This window comes from Macrotis lagotis, chromosome 1 (genome assembly GCF_037893015.1).
Source record: "Macrotis lagotis isolate mMagLag1 chromosome 1, bilby.v1.9.chrom.fasta, whole genome shotgun sequence".
Taxonomy (NCBI): Eukaryota; Metazoa; Chordata; class Mammalia; order Peramelemorphia; family Peramelidae; genus Macrotis; species Macrotis lagotis.
This window is the reverse complement of record NC_133658.1, coordinates 367,017,382-367,039,641: the sequence shown is the minus strand read 5'-3', so window position 1 is coordinate 367,039,641 and position 22,260 is coordinate 367,017,382. Positions and strand designations below refer to the sequence as shown.

Genomic DNA, 22,260 nt, shown 5'->3' with positions numbered 1-22,260 from the left:
GACTGTCAGACAGCCTTCTGGGGTAGGAGGGAAGAGGGGAAATTTATAAAAGTCAAAACCTTACAAAAAATTATAAGTACATATTACTATTGTATATAATTGGAAAACAAGTAAAATGTTAACAAATAAAAATAAAATAAAATAAAATCTCCAGTCAGTCAACTAACAAAAAAATTACTTTTCCTCTGTGGGATCTAATTTTCTTCTCTGTGAAAATGAAGGGTTGATTAGAAGGAGTTCTAAGTTCTAAGGAGTTTTCCATCTCTTCATCCAATTTGGTAATTTTGGACCTGGGTCTAGTTTGAGGTTCCTAGAGAAAATGAGACCTGAGGACAGATGGAACCTGGGTCATTGTCATTCACTTTATTTAGACTCCAGTCAGAAGCTATTTAGCTAAACTTAAAGCTTTTCTTTTAACATCTTCACAAACCCACCCCTGACTTTATTTTCTTCCCAAGGAAACTCAAGCCCAGGTCCTGATATTTCACTGGCTCTTGTGAGGTCTTGGGCTCCCTTCCCTGCAGTACTAACAAGCCTAGACTAGAAACCCAGAGAACTGGATTAGGGAATGAAAACTGAGTTTCCCAGGAAGTTTCAAAGAGATCCTCCCCTGTCCTTCCTTCTGGGACCCATAATATTGTGTCTGGCAAGCTGGAAATAAACCACTAGTGTGACCAGAAGAAAGTCCTGTCTAAACTAGGTGCCTTAAATGTAAAACAGACGTACCAAGCTGAGAGACAGAAAGATCTATGGCCTAGGGCCAGAATCTGTGACAGAACTAGAAACAGAGAATGTCAAAGCTAAGAGGGATCCTTAGAACATAGGATATCAGAGCTGGAAAGGATCTTAAACTACACAATATTAGAACAATATGGGACTTTAAAATTTCTAACAGTCAAGTTGGAAGGGACCTTGGAAGTGATCTCATTCAACTTTCTTATTTTACACATGAAGAAATGAGACCCCAAAAAGAGATGTGACTCCCTTCCTATCATATAGTGAGTTCCTAACAGGCCATGACTAGAACCTATATTTCTTCTTCCCAAATTCAATACTCTATCCATTACAACACACTGCTGTAACAAAGATGGAATGGATAAAAGGGAACAGCCCAACTCCGTCCTTGGAAAATAAAATTATTTAGGAAAAAGGAAATAAAATTTTATCCTATCTTCTTAGTCATTACACATGTCCTAAATAGTACTTAGTTCCAAAAAGCCCAAAGGGCTGAAACTTTAGACACATCTGTTAGTCAGATGGGATGAAACTTCTACTTCCCTGAGCTGTGTCTGCTAATGGTTAGTAGTATTGTGTTGGGAAGCTTATTGGTCACAAATATGGTTCTGATGAAGCCAGAGATGTTGGTTTCATCCTCACATGGGATAATTAGTCGACCTTCCCCCTTTCTGGTGCTTACAAAACCCTACTGCCTATCAGAATGAGCAAGAGTGCTATGAATTTCTGGTGCAGAACTATCCCCTCAGTGAATCCTCTTCTGGGTTGATCTGCAGTCACAGAATTACAAAAGCACAGAATCTTAGAGTTGCACAGGAAATTAATCTTAGACAATATAATAGTTACATTTATTTAATGAACAATCTAATCATAGAATAAGGGAATAGTTCATTTGAGTCACAGGAATCAAAGATAGACACCACCAAAGAGATGAATTCATTCAACAACAATAACAAAAATATTAAACTTCTACATTATACAGGGTTCTATCTGGGGATAAAAAGAAAAAGATGGCACAATGCCTCCTAGCAAGAATTTTATATTATCATTAAAATAAGCTCTTCAGGATTGTTAATCTATATCCCCTCATACATAGCCCCCCTAATCTTTCTAACCTAGGGTCCAAAACTTCATAGTATTTAGAGATAAATAGATAGATGATAGATAGATAGATAGATAGATAGATAGATAGATAGATAAACGGTATAATTGCTTTCCTTCATTATCCTTCGAATTTTATTTAATGCATTTAAAAGCATCATTCTGAAAAGGATCCAAAGTCTTCAACAGAAAAAAGGTTAAGAACTCTCACCCTATAGGCAATCAAATATTTTCCTTCCAATTTGTCCTTATATGTGAATTTATAAAAGGGAGACCAGGTCAAGGAAAGAAATGGGAACGTTTGATCTAGGAAAGAAAAGTCTTTTTTAAGGAGACAAGAAAGATGACGTCACAAATTTACAGGTTGCTATGGAGAAGAGGTATAATATATTCTTATTGAGTCCAGATGACAGAAGTAGGAACAAAGGGCAGAAGGAAGAAGAGCAAGATTTTAGCTTCAAATAAGGATATACTTCCTAATTAGAGCTGCCCTAAAGTAAAATGGAGAATAAGAAGTTTCTCCTTACTAAAGGTCTACAAACGTAGCTGTATGATCATTTGTAGGAGCCATTGTTGAAAGGATTTTTGCTTTAAAAATGATTGGAAGACCTCTAAGATCCCTTACAGTTTTAAGATTCAATAATCCCCTTATACACATAGTCCACCCGAACTTTCCCCATCCATACCAAATTATTCTTTCTTACATATTTTTGGTCTTATCACAGAACTACATGACTGCATATATGTGTATATATATATATATATATATATATATATATATGTATATATATACATATATATAAATATATACATATTTTTCACATGTAGACCCTATGGCATAGGGTAGGAAAGAAAGTCTGGCAAAAATCCTGGAACAGTGAGAGGAGGGAGGTGCTCAGAGGAGAGTGAGAGGGGAAGAAGGGTCAATGGTATGCTTACTGATGTTAATATTGCTTCTCAGCTGTTCATTCCCACAGCTCCTGCCTCCCTTCTGTGCTCTTTTCCCCCTGCCCAAAGACACAGGATCACAGTCCTCACACGCTCTCAACTTCCTCCCAGGGGGGCCAGTCCTGAGCGGGTCCTGGCTGCAAGGCCAACAACCCACAGAACCCAGTATGAAGCCAGAAACAAGATTTCTGTGGCTAAGGGCCTAATACTGACTTTGTCCAATCTTGAATCCAACCCAGAGCTCTGAGACTAGAACCCAGAGGTCAGAGCTAAAGGTGATTAGGGAGGAAAATGGAGAAGCTCAAACAAACAACCAAAAAAACCCCAGAGAATATCACGAGTTAAAAGGATCTTAAAGACCATATAGTCCATCCTCATTTTGCACAGGGAGATACTGAGACCCATGAAGGGGAGAAAATGACCTCATAGTGAGTCCTAAAATGAGTCTCCCAGGAAGTCAGTAGCAAAGGACTTATTCAGAAGCTGGGCTTCTGACTCTCAGATCAGGGTTCTTTCATACAATTCATCGAGTGAATCAAGCAAGCTATTTAACTTCTCTGTAACTCAGTTTATTCATCTATCAAATAAGGAGGCTAGACTAGGTGGTCTTCAAGACCCAATACATAGCTAAATCAACAATCCTAAAGTGATTAAGGTGTGCTCTTTAGAACCTCAGATCCAGGTCATGGCCTCTTAACTCTTAACTCTAACTCTAAATTTTCACAGAAGTGGACCCCAAAAATCACCTCCTTTTCCTTCACAATTTTAATAAATAGAAAAGAAAGAAGCAAAGAAGTTCAAAAAACACAGAAAAATGAGCTTCCCTTTCCCTGGAAAAACTCTCACCATTCCTTTCCAGAAAGAGAGAAAAATCCAACGACATAATTGTAACCCTGCCAGGGTCCAGATGTCCTTGGTTTATACTAAAAATGCCTTTTCTCAGTTGTGTCACCCCTTATTGTTAAGAGTAGCTGGATGGATTCATACATACCATATTTCCTTAAATACTCCTTTTTTCTTTCTCCCAACCATGCTCTTACCCATATTTTTACTATAAAAGGAAAGAAGATAGAATGAGAATTATGACTCCCTTGAGAATGGTATCTGCCATCTTTATTAAGAAAAACTTATTTTTCTAGCATTTAAGGTTTATAAAACACATTACATTGGTAGTCTCATTTGGTCCTTACAATTATACAAAGTAGAAGATGCTAGTCATTATTATTTGTATTATTACTATTCCCATTTTTAAGATGAGAAATCTGAAAAGGGAAAACTGATTTGCACAAGGTTTGTTTCTTAGAGCAGAAGTGGTAGGACTTGAATCTATGTCTTCCCTCTCTGACTCCAAACTTTCCAGTTCTTTTTACAACAACAGCTTCTTCTTCTTTAATCTTTGAATTTTCGCTTATTTTTCTGCCCGAAAATTGCTCCTAGTTCTCTAGACTGGATTGAATAACAGATCTAATCTCTCCTCCGTAAGGCAGCCCCTAAGAAAGCCAGACATGCTAGTTTTCTACCAATGCATCTTTTTTTCTCTAGCCTAAATGGTCTTTGTTTATAGATTCATAGATTGTTGGTGTCCCAAGAAGCCTTACAAATCACTTAGTCCAATCCCCTCTTTTTTGCAAAAGAGGATGTTGAAGTCCAGGATGATGAAGTGAATTGCCCAGGGCTTGTTGCTAATTAATAGCAGACCTGGAGCTTGAACTCAGGTAGCCTAATTCTTGGTCCTGTGTTCTTTCCACTGGTCACAAACGTTCCTTCAACCAATCCATATTTGGTATTGTTTCAAGTCCCCTGCAATGTTGATCATTGACTGAAATAATAATCTGTCAGTGTGTTTCTGGTCCTTGTCTTCTGCATCAACACTGACTCTAAATTCAGTATTCTTCCCATTACTAAATTTTACTCCTTCTTTGCTCTCTTTTTCTCCTTTTTTCCTAATTTAGTAGCTTAGAACAAGATCTAGGAAATCGAGGTTATGGCATCAGAAATACATTAAGGGATGGGGTGGAGTGGGAAAGAGATTGATAAGAGGTTTTGAACTTAATAGAATGGGAAATGTGATGTGCCTTTAAATTTCTTTAGCTTTGTAAGTGGTACCTCAACTTTCCTCCTCTAAATAGTTTTGGCCCTTCCTGGGACCAGATGCAGGATGTTTAGAAATCATATTGTAAATAGAACTTTTTTAAAAGAGCCTGTACAGTTTCAGATTCAGAAGAAAAATGTAGAAGGAAGTTCATTTTTCAAAAGGATTTAGGATGAAAAGAAAATTTAAAAAATAAAAAGGGGAAAGATAAATTTGGAGAAAAGAAACAAAAAAAGAAAGAATAGATCAGAAAAAGAATAAAGTAGGAGAGAGACAATGAGTAGAAAAGTAAGAGAGATGGAGAGACAGAGTGAAAGAGTGGATAAAGAATTTGACAAAGTAAAAAGGAAGAGACAGAGAGTAGGAAAAGATGATGAAAGTAGATAAGAAAACAGGAGCATGGGACAAAGGGGAAAAGAGAGGTTGGGAAAAAAGAAATGGGGAGATAGAAGAGAACAAAGAGGGGAAATGGTAGAAAGAACTAATGTGAGATGATAGAAATGGAGTAGAAAGCAAGGATAAAAAGAGAGAGAAAAGAGAGTGGAGAAGGTAAGGAGGGAAAGAAAATGGTAGACAGTGAAAGAAAAGGAATGGAGAGGTAAAGGTGAAGAAGGGTGGAGAAGAGAGAATGAAAAAAAGAGAGGTCACTAGAGGAGGGAAAAAAAGAAAAGGAGAAAGACAAATAAAGGAGAGTGAGTGAGAGACAATATGCATAGAGGAAGAGACAGAGGGAGGGAAGGAAGAGAAAAGAGGAATAAGGCAGAAGAGCAAGGGACTGAACCTAGAGGCACCCTGGTCTAAACAAACCAAATCCTGAATTGAGGATAGCTCTAGAGGTCCCTAAAAATAGCTCGGCTTTTTACTATCCTACAGCTAGCAGCAGAGGAACACTTGGCCTTTTATGGTAACAAAAGTGGCAGATTTCTGCAAGAGAAGACTAAACGCCTCAGCCTGTATGTTGGAGAGGAGCCAAGGGACCTGGGGTGGGAAGGAGGCAGATTTCAGGGGTCTCACTGGTAAGACAAACATCTGTGTAGAGCCTGCCCAGAAAAATCCTGGTCCTGAAGTCAGTGAAAAATGAAAATCAGTCAGTTTCCTTTGCTTCTAAAAGGACAGGTTGGACTAGATGGTGTCTCAGGTCTACTGAGCCTGGGAATTCTGAAATATGCTGTGATTTGGTACAAATGAGGAAATTGAAGACTAGAACTATTCCCAATGTCCACTTACCAACAATGTAGAAAAGAAAGGTAACAGAGGGCCAGAGAAGAGTTTTGAGGAAAGAAAGGCCAGGGGCAGCTAGGTGGCGTAGTGGATAAAGCACCAGCCTTAGAGTCAGGAGTACCTGGGTTCAAATCCAGTCTCAGACACTTAATAATTACCTAGCTGTGCGGCCTTGGCAAGCCACTTAACCCCATTTGCCTCGCAAAAACCTAAAAAAAAAAAAACAAAGAAAGAAAGGCCAGTAGAGAAGGGAAGAAGAAAAAACAGAAAGGATACCATAAAAGGAGAGAGAGAGAGAAAGAATAGGAAGATGAGAGTTTAGATTAAGAAAATTAGATTAACTAAAATGAGAGATTCTAACTGTGTACTAGAAAGACTTTTGCTGTCTAAAGACCTTGTTTGAGTTCTGATTCTGAAATTTATTGCATATGGAAAGAACATCTGACCTTTCCATTCACCCTACATCTGGACCCCCTCCCCTATTCTATCATCTATTTTATTTTTATTTTATTTTTTTTAGGGTTTTTTTGCGAGGCAAATGGGGTTAAGTGGCTTGCCCAAGGCCACACAGCTATTAAGTGTCTGAGACCGGATTTGAACCCAGGTACTCCTGACTCCAAGGCCAGTGCTTTATCCACTAAGCCACCTAGCCACCCCTCTATCATCTATTTTAAAAAGTGAACTCCTTTAGAGTAGGAATTGTCTTGCCTTTCTATTTGTATCCCCAATCATATCAGACTGCTTAACAACCAATAAGTGCTTAACAATTTTCTTTCCTTTTTCTATTAAGTATATCTTTTCTATGTGTTGTTGCAGTGGACAGAGCACTGGGATGCAGTCAGGAAGACCTGAGTTCAACTCTAACCTCAGACACCTAATTAACTTTGTGATCCCGGACAGGTTATTTAACATCTGTTTGCTTCAATTTCTTCGTCTGTAAGAGAGGGATGATAGCATCTAACCTCCCAGAGTTGTACTGGGATCAAATGAGATAGAAGTTCTAAAGCAGTTAAACCAGTACTATATGAATATCAGCTAGAATGATGATGTAAACTTAAGCAAATGACTTCTCTGGGCCTCAACTTCCTCTTCTCTAAAATAAAAGTATTGGACAATATGATCTCTAAGGCTGTTCTGGTTTTAAATCCTATAAAGGAGTCTTATTGAAAGGAGTCATTCTATTGAAAGAAAGATGACTGCGGGTTTGGGAGAGAGCAACCTAAAATGTCTGGGTTGAAAGATATCAGACCACAGAAGAGAAAACACTGGAGCTCAAAAGGTACCACTGAGATAACTTGGTCCCACCCCCCTCCTTCTACAGAGGAGATACAGAGGTTCAGAGAATGGAAGGGGCTCCCCAAGGTATGACAGAAGGTCAGTGATAAAGTTAGGGCTTAAATAAAGCTTAGTCAATTCTCAGTCACATGTTCTTTAAACTCATGCCTCTGTGACCCCTGGCCAGTGTGTTGGTATATCAGTGGGAATGGAAGCCTGGAAAAAGATCTGAATCCCAAGATTAGGGTTCAAGATCTAGCTCTCCCTAACTTGTTTCCTTATTTGTAAAGGGAAAGAGTTGCACTTTTGCTGTTCAGTGATTTCAGTCTTTGCTGACCCCATTTAGGATTTTCCTGGCAAAGATACTGGAGTGGTTTGCCAGTTCCTTCTCCAGCTTATTTTACAGATGAGGAAACTGAGGCAAACAGGGTCACGTGACTTGCTCAGGGTCACACAGCTAGTGGTGTCTGAGGTGAAATTTGAACTCAGGTCTTCCCGATTCAAAGTACAATGCTTTATCCACTGGGCCACTCAAATGGTTCCCTAAAATCCCTTCTGGCTCTCCATTCTTGATCTTTAGATTCTGACGGTAAAATTTCAAGAAAACAACTGATTTTTTAGGGGCTGAGGAGGTGGGATGAGGATTGTACTTTGTAACCCATTTGTATAGTGGGAAAGATAGTGGTTCTGGAGTCAGAAAACCTAATTTCAAATCCTCATTCTGATGCTTCCTATCTGCATGACCCCAGACAAGTTCCTTTACCTCTTTGGCCTCACTTTCCTCATTTGCAAAATGAGAGGAATAGACTAAGTGGTTTCTGAGGTTGCTTCTAGCTCTCTAAACTTATGATACTGAGTTGTAGCCTTTTCCTTCTCCCCTGGTCCCTGTCAAAGACCACTCTTATGTGAGGGTTAGCTTTGGGAAATATGTAAGATTGTCCAGAAGCTACAGAGTCCCACCCTGAAGGGCAAAAAGGATCTCAAAAACAAGCCAACTCCTCAGAAGTAGTTCTATGTTTGGGGAATACAATATATCCAAACTCTACATTCTGAAGGCAGTATGAGGGAGTGGGAAAAAAAAGGCATGCCACGGTCCTAGCTATACAGTTAGCTAGTTGTGTGTGTCTTTGGGCAAACTATCTCACTCCTTTGCATTTTGATCTTCTTATCTGTCAAGGGAAGAGACTGGGGAAGGGGGAAGATGGGAGTGTAGGTGTAGAAAGGTGGATAGATTAGATAATTTCCCAGACTCAAAAAATATCAGGACTGGAAAGGACCTTAGACATAACTGAATTCAATAAACTTCTTTATTTTTCAATTGTAAAAACTGAGGCTCAGGTGAATAAATAATTAACCTAAGGTCACACAGCAAGCATTGGAACTAGGACTGAAACTCAGGTCTTTTGTTTCCATATTCAGTTATCTTTCCCCTCCATACTCTACTGAACCTTCTAGCTCTGACAGTCAAAGACTATTGACCCTGACATTGGCCATTTTCCCCAGTAGGAGAAATGCGAGGAAGGAGGGAAGGGAGGAGAGAAAGGAGGAGGGAAGGAAGGGCAGAAGGGCGGAAGGAAGGAAAGAAGGAAGGAAGGAAGGAAAGGAAGGAAAGAAGGAAGGAAGGAAGGAAGGAAGGAAGGAAGGAAGGAAGGAAGGAAGGAAGGAAGGAAGGAAGGAAGGAAGGAAGAAAGAAAAAGAAAGAAAGAGAGGGAGGAAGGGAAGATGGAAAGAAAGAGAAAGGAGGCTTTATAGTTTGCACATTAGAAAGAAATCAGTATGTTTCCTATGGGGTGCCAGTCATTGTTCCCTAGGGAATTGACACTGGATTACAATGCCTATATTACCATAGGAATGTGAGTGGGAGAGGATCAGCCAAGGACCCACTTATTGAAAGGATGTTTTAGAGAACACTGAAATGAGTTGAATGAGACATTGCCATTTAAGGAAGCTGAATGAAACAGGGATGATCCGGGTTGGGATATAGCCAACAGATGGTTTAGGAAGTGTAGACTTGAGAATTATTGAAAACAATCCTCTGCAATAAGCAAGAAGGACTAAATCATATAGAATCATAGAAGGGAGTTTGAACATAGGACATTGGAAGACACTTTAGAAAATAAAATATCAGAACTAGAAGAGGGTCTTAAAATACAGAATATAAGTGCTAGAGAAATCCTCTGAGATTATCTAGTTTAAGACTCTTATTGAGATGTATTTTAAGAATTTCTGGAAAGGAGACATGAAAGACTGGGTTCAATCCTGAATGACATTTATTAATTATATGATTCTGGGCAAGTCAATGAATCTCTATGAGTCTCAATCTCCTCATTTATAAAATAGAGATAAGAATTATTTTACTAACAGATTTGTTTTGAGAATCAATTTTAACATTGTTTCATAAAAACTAAAATGTACTCCAGAAATATCAGCAAACATTATTATTGCAAGTGTGGAGGCTAAGACCCAGAGACACAAAGCCATATAAAAACTCTATTGTCTACTAGATTTGAGTAACCTCTTGTACAATGCCAGGTTCAACAAAGAAAAAATCATAAACCTTGGGAGCTAAAAGAAACCTTGGAGATTACCTACTCCAATTTCTTTATTTTACATGGGAAGAAACTGAAACTCAGAGAAGGCAAGAAATTTGACCAAAGCTTCAGAGGAATTATGTGGCAGAGAAAAGACAAGAACTGAGTCTTCTGGATTCCCAGCCCTGAGTTCAGTTCCCTAACATGAGGTTGTGAACTTTGAATCAGCTGTGAATCTAAATGATGAACTCTTTCTTATATTGGTTTACTATCACAGTCTCAGAAGAATGAGTTCTACAATCCCTGAAAGCAGACTTGTGGCCTCTGAACTTCCAAGAACTTTGAAGTCCCTTCCTGGATTTCTTATCCATTGAGATAAAATATCCTTTCCAATTAGATATGGATCACAAGTTGACCCACTCAGAGATCAACAAGGGTTCTTTACATCAAAAAGGGCTGAGGAGGCCTCAGTTACACCAACATAAAATGACATCAATTATAATAGCTCACACCTCTATAACTATTTACAAAGTACTTTCTCTTCTCAGTTGAATCTTTTCATGGTCCTGCAAGATGAACCGGGCAAACATCATTCTCCCCATTATATAGAAGAGAAAACTGAGGCTAAGAAACAAATAGGTTAGAGACCCCTAGGTCAAACTCCAGGTCTTTGACTGATAACCTAGTTTTCTATCAGAAAAGCATCCAAAGGTTTCAATCTTTCATGAAAGAGGGTGTGCAGGAAATGAAAATATCATTGAATTTGTAGACAGAGAAGCTCTGTTCAAATCTAGGCTCAGTCATCTCTTTTCAATTATGGTTTCATTTCTCTTTAAGACTCAGACCCTTCTTCAAAATGAAACGTTTGGGCTAAATGCTTACTAAGGTTCCTTCTAGTTCTAAATAAATAATAATTCAACAAAACAAAATGTATTACCAGATGGATAATCAAAAAGATCCAATGCTGGTCATCACCCTTAAGAGTATCTCAACCCATTTATCAGAATCCAGAGTAACTGATCCTGAGACTGTCCCTCTGCAAATTTTAGGCATTGTGTCAATCTCTAGGTAAACCTTAGCACTGATAGGCAGTTGCGAAGCAAACTTGACTGATGTGGGTACCATGACCTTGTGAATATCTCTGTTTCCCTTTTTCACCCTCAGGAACTTGGAATAGCATCCAGAAAATGAGTATGATTTTCCTTCCATTCTTTGAGAGGTCCACATCTGAAGATTTTTGTCATGGTCTTCTTGCACATTTTAGAAAGCATAATGGCAAGCTAGAGTGGGTCCAGAAGAGAGTGCCCAGATAGTAAGAGGACCATAACCCATATAATTCAAGATTGTTTGAAGGAATGGTTAGCCTAGAAAAGGGAAGACTTAGGGGAGGGGAAGGGAAAGACAGAAGTTTTCTAGTATTGGAAGAGATTATCTTTATTCCCCTTGACTCCTGAGAACAGAACTAAGAGCAAGGATTGATATTGCAGACACCTTTGCACTTGTTAGAAGGAAAAAACTTCCTAGTATGTAATTAGAGCTGTCTGCCTGATGGGCTGCTTCAGAAAACAGAGATTTCCTCAGCATTGGAAGAGGCAGGTGGTAATTCTGATGTTGGAACAGGTTAAAGAGATCTTCCATCCCTCATAGTCTAGGATTCTCTAACCTTTTTCTATCCCCCCCACTACACCCACCCCTTCCTGCCCTCCCACCTCTCAATTTCTATGGCTCATGAGCTCCACACTTTTCCTCCATCTCTCTCTGGCTCTGTGGTCACTCCTCCATTCCCAGGCCTCTGGCCTATACACCCGCACATTGATGGGAAGAACTTACTGAGAGTGGGAGGGAGCAGAGGGGGAAGGATGTCGGAAAAAAAGGGGAAAGAGGGGTCATTTTGTTGTGACCTCAGCTGGGGGCCACTCCCAGAATTCCATTGCAGGCTCTTACAAGAGCTTGTGAGCAAGACTCCCAAGAGGCTCCCTTGGTGCTGTTGATGAATTGCATTCCTAAGAGAGGGCAGATTATTTGTAGGGCAAGTTCCCCAGAGAACCTCAGATCTATAAACAGGTCCAGACCTTGGTAGGCCCGCTTGCTCTTGGCCAGGAAGAGAGGAGTAAAAAGGAAGGCAAAGGGCAGGTTTCAGTAGAGGCATAGACGAAAGAGGAAAGGGAGGAGAGAGAAGGTCCCAGAGGGTCCCACGAGAAAGCTCAAGACAGTGACTGGCTAAACAGGGAAGCTTGACAGAGCAAGGAGTCTAAAGTTTGTATCACTGTGTGTACAAAACTAGCTCTGATCCTGATTCATTTGGCTTCAAGGATTTTTGAGGATTCTTGGGAAGGGGCATAGTACCCAAAGATCAGACCTAGAATTTGGAAAGACCCCAGCAACCACCTAGTCCCACCTCTTAAATTCACAGATAAGGAAATTAAGGTCAGGAATATTCAGTGATTGACCCAAGGTGGCCCCAAGTGTGCAAGATCTTTCCACAGTATCAGTGGATTGTAAACATGCAACACCACCACTACCAACTACAAAAATTTAAGTCTTTCAAGAATAACCCTAATTTTCACCATCACCCAAAATAAAGGCAGACTGAGATGACTTGTTTCTCAAAGTAACATCAGGACTAGGCCTCCAAGTGAGGTATCAAAAATACATATTCAAAATACCTAGAAACCAGATAACACTTATTTGGGAAGACTCATCTGAACTGATACAATGTGAAGTAAGCAGGAATAAAAAAAATATATACACAATGACTACAACAGTGTGAATGGTAAGAATAACAACCAAACAAAGGAAACTGCTATGAAATTATAATGAACATGTCTGCACCAAAGAAGTGTTTAAAAGAATGTAACCCCCTCCCTTCTTTTAGAGATGGGGACTATGGGTATAGAATACTACATGTCAAACTTTATCCCATTATGTTGAATATTTTTCCTCTTTTTTAATTTTCTTTTCTAAGAAATAATCTCCAGGAAGAAAAAGAGAAGGAGAAGGGAGGGATACATTTAGATATGTTAAATTTAAAAATAAAATACATTCATTAATAATTTTTCTACAAAAAAGAAATTATCTTGAGAAGAGTGATTGAAAAGTCATGAACCAACTCCTCACCAAATAATATAGGTGAGCCTACACATAAACACACAAATATATACACAGTTTACTTTTTGAATTTGATAGAGAAGATGTAGCTCTGCCAGCACAGCAAGTTGTGAACCACTTAAGAGAGCTGGGTTGAATCTAGACTCTACCATTGACATTTATATGGTAATTGAACCCCAAGATCTCTGAGATGTATTCCAGAAGCTAATCCTGTGGTTAGGGGGCAAGAGAACACTGTTTATCGTCTAGTATAATCTTAAATCATTTTCCCATCTTGGAATTCAGTTTCCTCTAAGAAAGAAAGATAGCATTTTCTAAGGAAAAGAGCATTGGACTTGATTTCAGAGAACCCAAGTTCAAATTCAACTTAGCTCAACTACCTAATGCTTGTAAGTAAACTGTGACAAGTGACATCAGGTTTTTCTCAAGGCTATCATTTCTTCCTGTGCTGGAACAGAAGATCTGAACAGATCTTTATGATTCTTGAGTCTCTATTTTCTAAGTTCCCTTCCAGATCTGACATTCTGTGATTCTGGATTGGGAAAGAGCCAAGTATGCATTGAAGAAAACTTTCCCAACTTCAAACTATTGCAGCTAACAAAACTCTTTTGCAAGCCAAAGTTTAAAAAATAAATAAATAAACTTAATCATCTGCAGACAATTCTTCTGATGAGAGGAAGTTAGGAGCTGAATCACCCCCCCTTCCTGGTTCCTGCCATGTGTAGGGACCAAGTCTGTCTAGACATAGCTTTTAGGGAACGGCACCGTGGGCTCTTTCCCCTGAATTCCTGATACTTTTAGCTTAGAAGAACTTTGACTCATTCTCTGCAATTGCATGAGAGAACAAAGAGGAGGTTCCCGCCACTGGGTCACATATATGCAGAGGTCCATTCTTCATATGTATGCTGTATGTATGTGCAGACTAACATGATACATACACAGTGCTAATATACACCTTTGTCCAAGTATAGCTAAGGATCAATTAATTATCAAACACTTCTTACATAATTTACTATGCTCCCAGATACTATGCAATTGCTGCAGATATATGGAGGTGTAAAAATAATATCTCTGCTCTCAAAGAACTTACCTTCTAATGGGATAGAAAACTTGTAATTTATAGGTCCTTATAAGATATGCACAACATAAATAGAAAGTAATCTGAGAGAGGAAGGAGGAGACAGTTCTTGGAGAAAGTGGGATTTGAGTTTAATTTTTTAGAAACCAGAGAAACCAAGATGATATGTATATTTTTGTTACACACACATACCTGAACATGCCACACAGCAATGCCAAGGCTACATTGTATTTCTTCACTTTCATTCCAAGTAAAATAGATATTGAATGGAGGAACTGGAATAATAATAATTGTAATTATAGTGGTAGAAGTAGAAAATAGGAGCAGTAAGTAGTGATAATAATGATAATAACCCACTTCCATATAGTTTGTACAATATTAAATATAAAATAATTATAGCAGGATAGCAACTTGTGCTAGCATTATTTCCCAACAAAGAAGAGAAGAATGAAAATAAAAATCATAATAGTAAATAGTTGTTAATATAGTACTTTAAGGTTTACAAAGTCTTTTTAAATACATAGTCTTCAAAACAATTTGGGGAGAGCCCAATAATCAACCTCATTGTATGGATGGGAAAATGAAGACTCAAAGAGAATAAATGACTTGTCCATGGTCATTTAAATGACGAAATTTGAATACTTGTTTTTCCCGACTCCAAATCATGGACTTTTCCCCCCACTGTACCACAGTGCCTTCTATTTTTTTTTAAAACCTAACTTTCACATGGAATTTTTAGTTCTGCAAAATGTTTTCTATGCTATATCATTTAATTCTAATAACAACCCTGGGAAATATGTACAAGTATTATTATAATCTCCATTTTGTAGATAAGGAAACTGTGGCTCAGAAAGGCTAAATTCCTTGACTATGCTCACATGGCTAATAAATGAGATTTCTCTTCTTACTATCAAGTGCTGCATCTGTCTCACAATACTATTTCCTGGAAGAACATCTTTAGTCTAACCCCTGAAGTTTGTGTATGGCAATTTTTATCTTACTCACCTCTTCTTCATATTGTTTACAAACTAGAAGGGACTTTAGGACATCAAATGTTAGAGACTGAAGGACCTTCATCCAAACCTCTCATTTTTACAGTCACAAGACTAGTTAATGGCAAAACCCAAATATGAATTTTTTTTGCTCTCTGAAATTTGAGTATTTCAGTTGTTCCTTTGGATTATAATCAGAGGATCATAGAATCACCTGAAAATAACCTCAGAATGCACTGTTCCATCTCATTATTTAATAGAATCTTACAGATAGGATCCCTGACAGTTATTCAACCTCTGACTGAAAAATCTCTAATGACAAAGGGAAGTCCTACCTCCATAACTAGACCATTTCATTTGGGGAATGGTCTGATTGGAAGGAAGCTTTTCTTTCATATGAAGAATAAGTCTGTGTTCTTTAAAATGTTTTGCCCATTATTCCTATTTCTATCCTTTGTGGCAGAATAAATCTAATCCCTTGTTCATATGATAACTATTTAAATATTTGAATATTGTGATCATCTTCCCCCTACCCATTAAATCATCTCCAGATAAAATATCTCAAGTTCCTTCAATGGACCCTTATATGGCATGGTTTAAAATCCCCAAGGCTGTTGTATTTTATTGGAAGAAGACAAGGTATGGGATGAAAGGTCTAATGGAAAGAAGAGGCACCTTAAAGAGAAGCAAATTTCTAACTTGGGTGTTTCAGATTACGAATTGCCTTCTCCATTCTTTCCATTGCCTATAGTCTATGTTCTAAGGTCTCTGCTCTTCTATGTTTTGTATTCTGTATTCTAAGATCAAGGCCTTAGAGTCAGTTTCCTTTTTTGGAAAAAGAGGGGGTTATGATAAATATTTAAAACCTTGTAGTTAGGTTACCACAAGGAACAAAAGAGAAGTGAGTGGAAGAATCTTTTGGCCAAGGCTCAAAGGATGTCTTTAAAAGCACCCCCATTCATTCATGAAAAAGATTAAATATTTAAAATATCAACCATTTTACAAATTTAAATAATTACATATTCAAATTAAATTTCTTTTGTTTTCAACACTTACTTATTTTTGGTGCTAGCAAGCACTTCAAAAGTTGAACTTGGTCCTAGCTTCTCTGGACATTGAAGAGCTCTTGCCCACTCCTCTCATAACACTACTGAAACTGCTCTCTCTAAGGTCACTCATTACCTTTTCACCAGACCCAGACCTTTCTTTGACCTCATCTTCTTCTCTTTGTAGCATTTGACAGAACAGAGCACACTACTCTTTCCATACCTTCATGAAACTTCCTTCCCCTGGTTCTTGTGATAGTATAGTCTCCCAGTTTTCCTCCACAGACTAATCATTCTGACTTCTTTTCTTGCCCTCCTTTCTCTTCCTTGTCCCAACTCACTCCCCTTCACACACATACACATATACACACACACAAACACACACACACACACACACACACACACACACACACACACACACACACACACACAGACTCCCACACACCCCTGCTAAATGTAGGCATTTTTCAAGGTCCTGTAATCTTTTTCCTTCTCCTCAATCTCTCTGTGGAATTTGCTGAGTCCCATGACTTGAACTTCTATGTATAATGCCTGATAATCTTTTTTCTCTAGCCCTGACCTCTCTCCTGAGCTCTAGTACCAGATCTCTAGCCACCTACAGGCTTATCTCTCCCTGTATGTCCTCCTGACCCCTCAAATTCAATGTGTTCCAAACCAAACATTATCTTCTCCCCTACCACCTGACCTGGCCTTCCCCTGGATTCCCCTGTTTCTATTAGAAATACTAACATCTTCCCAGTCACTCAAGGTCTAAACCTCTAAACCTTTGATGTGGAGGAGAAGGAAATCAAACATTTGACAAATCATGTCTATTCTTTCCTTAAAATGCCTCTCAAACCTGTCTTTCCTTTTCCATTCCTCTGGCTACTATACTAGTTCAAACCTTCCTCACATCCTGCTTAAGCTATTGCAAGAGACTTCCAACTATTCAATCTACTGCTAGTCTCCCTCTCTGATCTTCCCACTCCATTCCCCTTCCAGTCCATCAAAAATATACTAACAAAATTAATCTGCCTCAAATAAAAGATTCCCTGATCATATCACACCCCTGCTCAAAAAGTCTACTTTCAGTTGCCTGAAAAAGTCTTAACTACTTAGCTTGACATATTCTGTAATCTGAATCCAACATATTCTTCTAGTTTTATTTTCACTGATTCCTTATATTCCCATGAAAGTAAGCTATTCCCTAGTCTTTGGAGCAGTGACTCCAGAGAAAAACAAGACTCCAAGCTTTTGTAAACACCATTTCTTTCACTTGTACTACCCTCTCAACCTTCCAGTCTCACCTAGAAAACCTTTAACCACCCTACAAGGTTCAGATCCAATGCCACTCACCTCCATAAAGACTTCCTTTATGCTCCCACCCCAGCCAAAAGAAATTCTTCCCTCTCTTGCATTGTAATATTGTTCAATACTTTCCACCTCACACAGTAAATACCTTAATGTGTGTCCTATCTCCCTTAACAAAATTTTTGTGATGAAAAACATTTATTAAGACTTATCTGCTTACAAAACATGATGCTAAGAGCTGGAATAGCTATCAGCTCCTATCCTAATGGATCAAGTAGGGGATAAGATCTTTGCATGTAATTAAAATGAACATTATTACATGCCAAGGGTAAGGACAGAATAACAAAAGAAAGTGTGATGTAAGAGTGAAGGGCAAAGGTTGTTATTGACTCTGCTATGAAAGAAGACTTCAGAATGAGCTGGTCTTTCAAGACTGAATAAAAATTCAATAAAGAAGGAAAGAAAGGCAATTCAGGTAGAAGAAACACTCAAGTAAGGACATGGACCCAAAAATAGGAGCACAATTTAGGGTATGTTCATAGGATAAAAATCTACCAATTTCACTGGAGCTCTGAATTCATGGAGAGAAGTATTATGTGAGAATACTGGAAAGGTAGAATGACATCAAATTATCAGTGGCTTTGAATGCCAGACAGAGGACTGAACCCTCCCTGATAGAAAGGATCACATCCTATTCAACTTCATATCAAAAAGCACAACATAAAAAGATGAAGTAACATTTATTAAAGCATTCTATACAAAGAACTGTACAAAAATTAGTTATCAGTATATACCCCTTTCTAGGAAAGTCTGAGATCAGGTTCCATAGCTAACTATACAAAATCTAGTCAGGGACCAACACACTGTCCTTAAAATAGGGAAGTAAAATGGTCTCCTTAAAAAAGATTCATGAAATCATAACATAGAATATTAGAATACACAGGCACCTAAAAATAATGTAGTATCAGAGCTAGAAAGGATCTTATAACAAAGAATACTAAACGTTAGAAATGGAAAGAATATCAGAGCAGGACAACCTAAGTAATAATTCAATCCAATCCTCCTCTCTTATTTAAAAATTGAGGAAAAAGGGGGAAATGAATTTCCCAAAGTCATAGTAGAACTAAGATTAGAAACCAGGTCTTTTGACTGCCAAGGCAACGACTAAACCAGAACGATTCTCAAGTCTCTTAAGAGCATCTTCCATGCTTGACCTGGAGAGACTTGCTAAATCTGCTCACTGTGTAGCCAGCTGGGTAGAGCTAGAGGTGGTTCGGTGCTAGGGCTAATAAATCAAATGTCTCAAAAAGGTAGTCTCAAGGATGCGGATGGCCAAGAAGGCTGGGCACAAGTAGCTTCTTGGGGGGCTCTAATGGTGAAGGGAAACCCCTCCTCCACTCAGAAGGAGGCCTTTGAGACTAGACTACAATGGGGACCATTGAGAAAGCCCTTGAGAGATTAGACAGTCAGTGCCTGTACAGGATCCTACCTGTCACAGATTGCATACTAAGAGGGAAATGGGAGGGCTCCTGAACCCACAGACCTGGCAGCAGCTTTGGGCTCCCTCCCAACACCAGCCTTAGTCCCTCTCTCCTGGAAAGCTCCAAAGAAAAGCTGAAAACTATTCCCTGGCTTTAGAAGACCCAGAAGGATCACAGCCCAAATTATCTTTGGTGCTATTCTACAAGGCAGGGGAAGCCCCTGAGGTGACTTTCCAGGCTCCCTCCTGGCTTGTCATTTCTCCACCCAGGAGAAACAGAGCTTCTACAGAGCCCCTGAACTAGTCAAACCAAAGGAAATGCCAAGAATGTGGAGACTCACACCCAATATTCCTCCCAACTAAACCCCCAGTCGCTTGTCCCCTACTTTAACTCCATCCACCACAATGTCTCTCCTTGCCCTGTGCCATCCTTAATTTCTAGTCCTAAGTATTCTAAACCAAACTCATTAGATGCTAAATCTAAATTTTGGATGATTTTTATTCTTAGCCCCCTCCCTCCAATGCAACTTTGTCCTAAAGATTTTACCCCTCATTCCCTTTCTCCTCCTTATAAAAACTGGACATGGAACAGGGAAAATCTGGGTTCAAATTCCATCTGAATTTTTAGCAATGTGACTGAGTAAGTCACCTAAACACTCTGTGACTCAGTTTTCTAATTTATACAGTGAGTTGGTTGAATTCAGTGACTTCAAAGGTTTCTTCTAGCTCTGTGATCCCTTCAACCTAATTTCTTTGTCCTTAACTTTACCCTTTTCTACTCCATATGTTTTTCTCTCCCTTTTACCCTTTCCATTCTCTGTCTCTATTCTAAAAAAACAAACTTCATCCCCTAAAACCTGCCCTTCATTTTCAACCCTTATCGTATTATAATCCCTACCATATATACCTTGTCCTATCTTCATTTCTCCTCCCCCATTCCTCTTCCTCACCCATCTGAAGCCTCCTGACCCCAACTGTAATCCCCACCACACCCCACTAGCCCACATTCCTATCTTAACCAATGTGTCCCATCCCAAACTCATTGTGCTACAAATATTCTTTGCCATGACAACTACAGCTCTAATAATGAGCCAGAATCTGTTTTTCTGCAACCTCTACCAATTATTTCTATGTAATTTTCCTCCCTTAGGCTAAGCAGATGAGGTTTAATCCCTTTCCCTAAATAAGGGTCATTGATTTGAGATAGCCCCAATTTAAAGAAAAGAAAATTATCTTTTAACAAGGTTTACAAAAATTCTAAATATTCTATCATCCTGGACTCCCCACACCAGTCTCGCTGCAATCACCCCAAAGCCTTCATGCCCAATGTAGGCAAACTGTCCCTTTCCTAAACACAGTGAGAAAAATTTATCAGTCTTAAAAACTCATAAGTCTTTATTCCCACTCTGTATTAAGTGCCTCCCTCATCATTATCCTTGGACTTGTCTTTATTTTCCTGCTGCAACTTCTGAAACAATACTTTTAAGATACATGACTCCTTGCCAAGTTATTGACACCAATGTGTTGAAAATTTATCTGAGGAGTTGAAGGAAAAATGGGTGCTATTGAGCATCAAAAGGCTGAGTTAGTGGACATCACCTGGACAAAGAGGGTGACATTTCTCTAGATCTGGTATAACTCCTGCTTAGGGCAACCAGGATCTTAAGAACCCAAAAGAGAATGAGCAAAATGTAGCAATGAACAAAATCGGAGAGCCACAAATCATTACAGTAGGAGAGAAGGATCAATCTCTACCAGAGCCCCCAAGTTCCCTCTCTTGTCAGGACTTACCTCTGTGACCAAGGTCATGGCCTTAACTCCATCCTGGTCCACCCAGCAAGGATGGGCTGCATCTGACATCCTGCAGGAGGGTGGAAGGAGGGGGGGTTTGAAGTGGGATGGGAAAGGAGGCCATCCTTTCCCTTCAAACTATAAACTGCCACTGGGACCCCAAAGCTGCCACCACCGCATTTTTAAACAGCTGCTAACTTGAGCCCCCTTCCCCCAAAACTTCTTCCTGCTGTCTCCCCAGCTAGAAAGCCCCTTTCTTCGTTTTACCTTATATGAGCTGAAAGAGGAGTCCAGGAGGCCTGAACTCCCTCTGTCCATCCCTCCCAGGGCCCCCATTGGCCCTGGCCCGGCTCATGTGACCACCTCGCCTTGACCTGCCCGGGTTGGGGGAGTGTTGGCTTTACCCCCTAAGGAAGGAGAGCTTGACAATTTTCATATTTCTTCTAAATTTGGAGATTTCAGACAATGCTGGGAGGTTTGGCTCAGACTGCCAAAGCCCATGTGGAAGTCATTAAGCCAGAGAGGGGGAGGGAAGGAGGGAGGGAAGGCGAGGAGGAGGAGGAAAGGAGGAAGGGAGGAAGAAGGGGGGGGGGGGACAACTGAGTTCGTGAGGACGACAGGCCTGTGACTGTTGCCAGTTATATGCCTGGGAACATGAGGAACATGCTCAGAGAAAGTTGTTTGTAATAATTTCCTTCCTTTCCTCAAACCCTAATGCTCCATATGGGAAAGGATGAAAAGGGAAAAGTCCTGAGAACTTGAGGCAGGAAGAATCAAATCTTGACTCCTTACTGATGGGCCTCCTCTAGCTGGAAGGAGAAGGGTGGGGGCTGGGCTTGGGGATGGAGGGAAGCTTTGAAAAATGGGGCCAGGGGAATTGGAGAGAATTGGAAAGGCAGTATGATGTCCTGGGAATAGCTCCGAACTTGAATCCCTCAGATTTAATAAAAGTCCAAGCTGGAAGGGACCTTAGAGACCATTTAGTCCAACTATCTTGTTTTGCAGATAAGTAAACTGAGACCCAGAAGGATAAAGTCATTTATCCAATTCAGGAGTTCAAGTTCAAATCCAAACATCACAGCTTATTAGTCTAGCTAAGTCATATCATTTCTCTGAGGGTCATTTTCACAGAATTTTTGTATGACTTGATGTACGTAAAATACTTTGTAAACGTTGAAGTAATATAAAGATTTCAGCAGTTTTGATTATTCTCAAGCCTTCAGATTGGTTCTAATTTATAAAGAGAAGAATTGCTCAGCCTGATACTCAGATCCACTAGGAAACCAAAGTACAAAAGTCAAGATCCATTCATGGTCAGGCACATTTGTCATTCCTAAAAGTCCCAATGTGACTTGCCCTCGTAAGGGACCTTAGACCAGCTTCAGCATTTACAGAGAGGGAAACTGAACTTCCAGTCAGACCTCATTTGGAGTATTGTGTCAATCCTGAGTGCCTCATTTTAGGCAGAAGAAATAAAGAATGATCAAATGGTGATGAGAACAAAGGTATAAAAAGGCTTAGTGAGAGAAGACTTAAGACTCAAATCAATGT

The 22,260-nt window shown here is 39.4% G+C and overlaps 1 long non-coding RNA gene across 8 annotated transcripts in view; it reads right to left on the bottom strand.

Moving 5' to 3' along the window:
* Positions 1–21,014, bottom strand: part of LOC141505998 (uncharacterized) — a 285,180-nt gene extending 264,166 nt beyond the window's left edge. For 4 of the 8 annotated variants that reach the window (XR_012473742.1, XR_012473741.1, XR_012473740.1 and 1 more), the window contains exon 1: positions 20,710–21,013. This is a non-coding gene — a long non-coding RNA (uncharacterized LOC141505998). Of the gene's footprint in view, positions 1–20,709 lie in introns of all 8 variants that reach the window. The other 4 variants (XR_012473747.1, XR_012473745.1, XR_012473743.1 and 1 more) reach the window with 3 other exon arrangements.
* Positions 21,015–22,260: the final 1,246 nt, after the last annotated feature.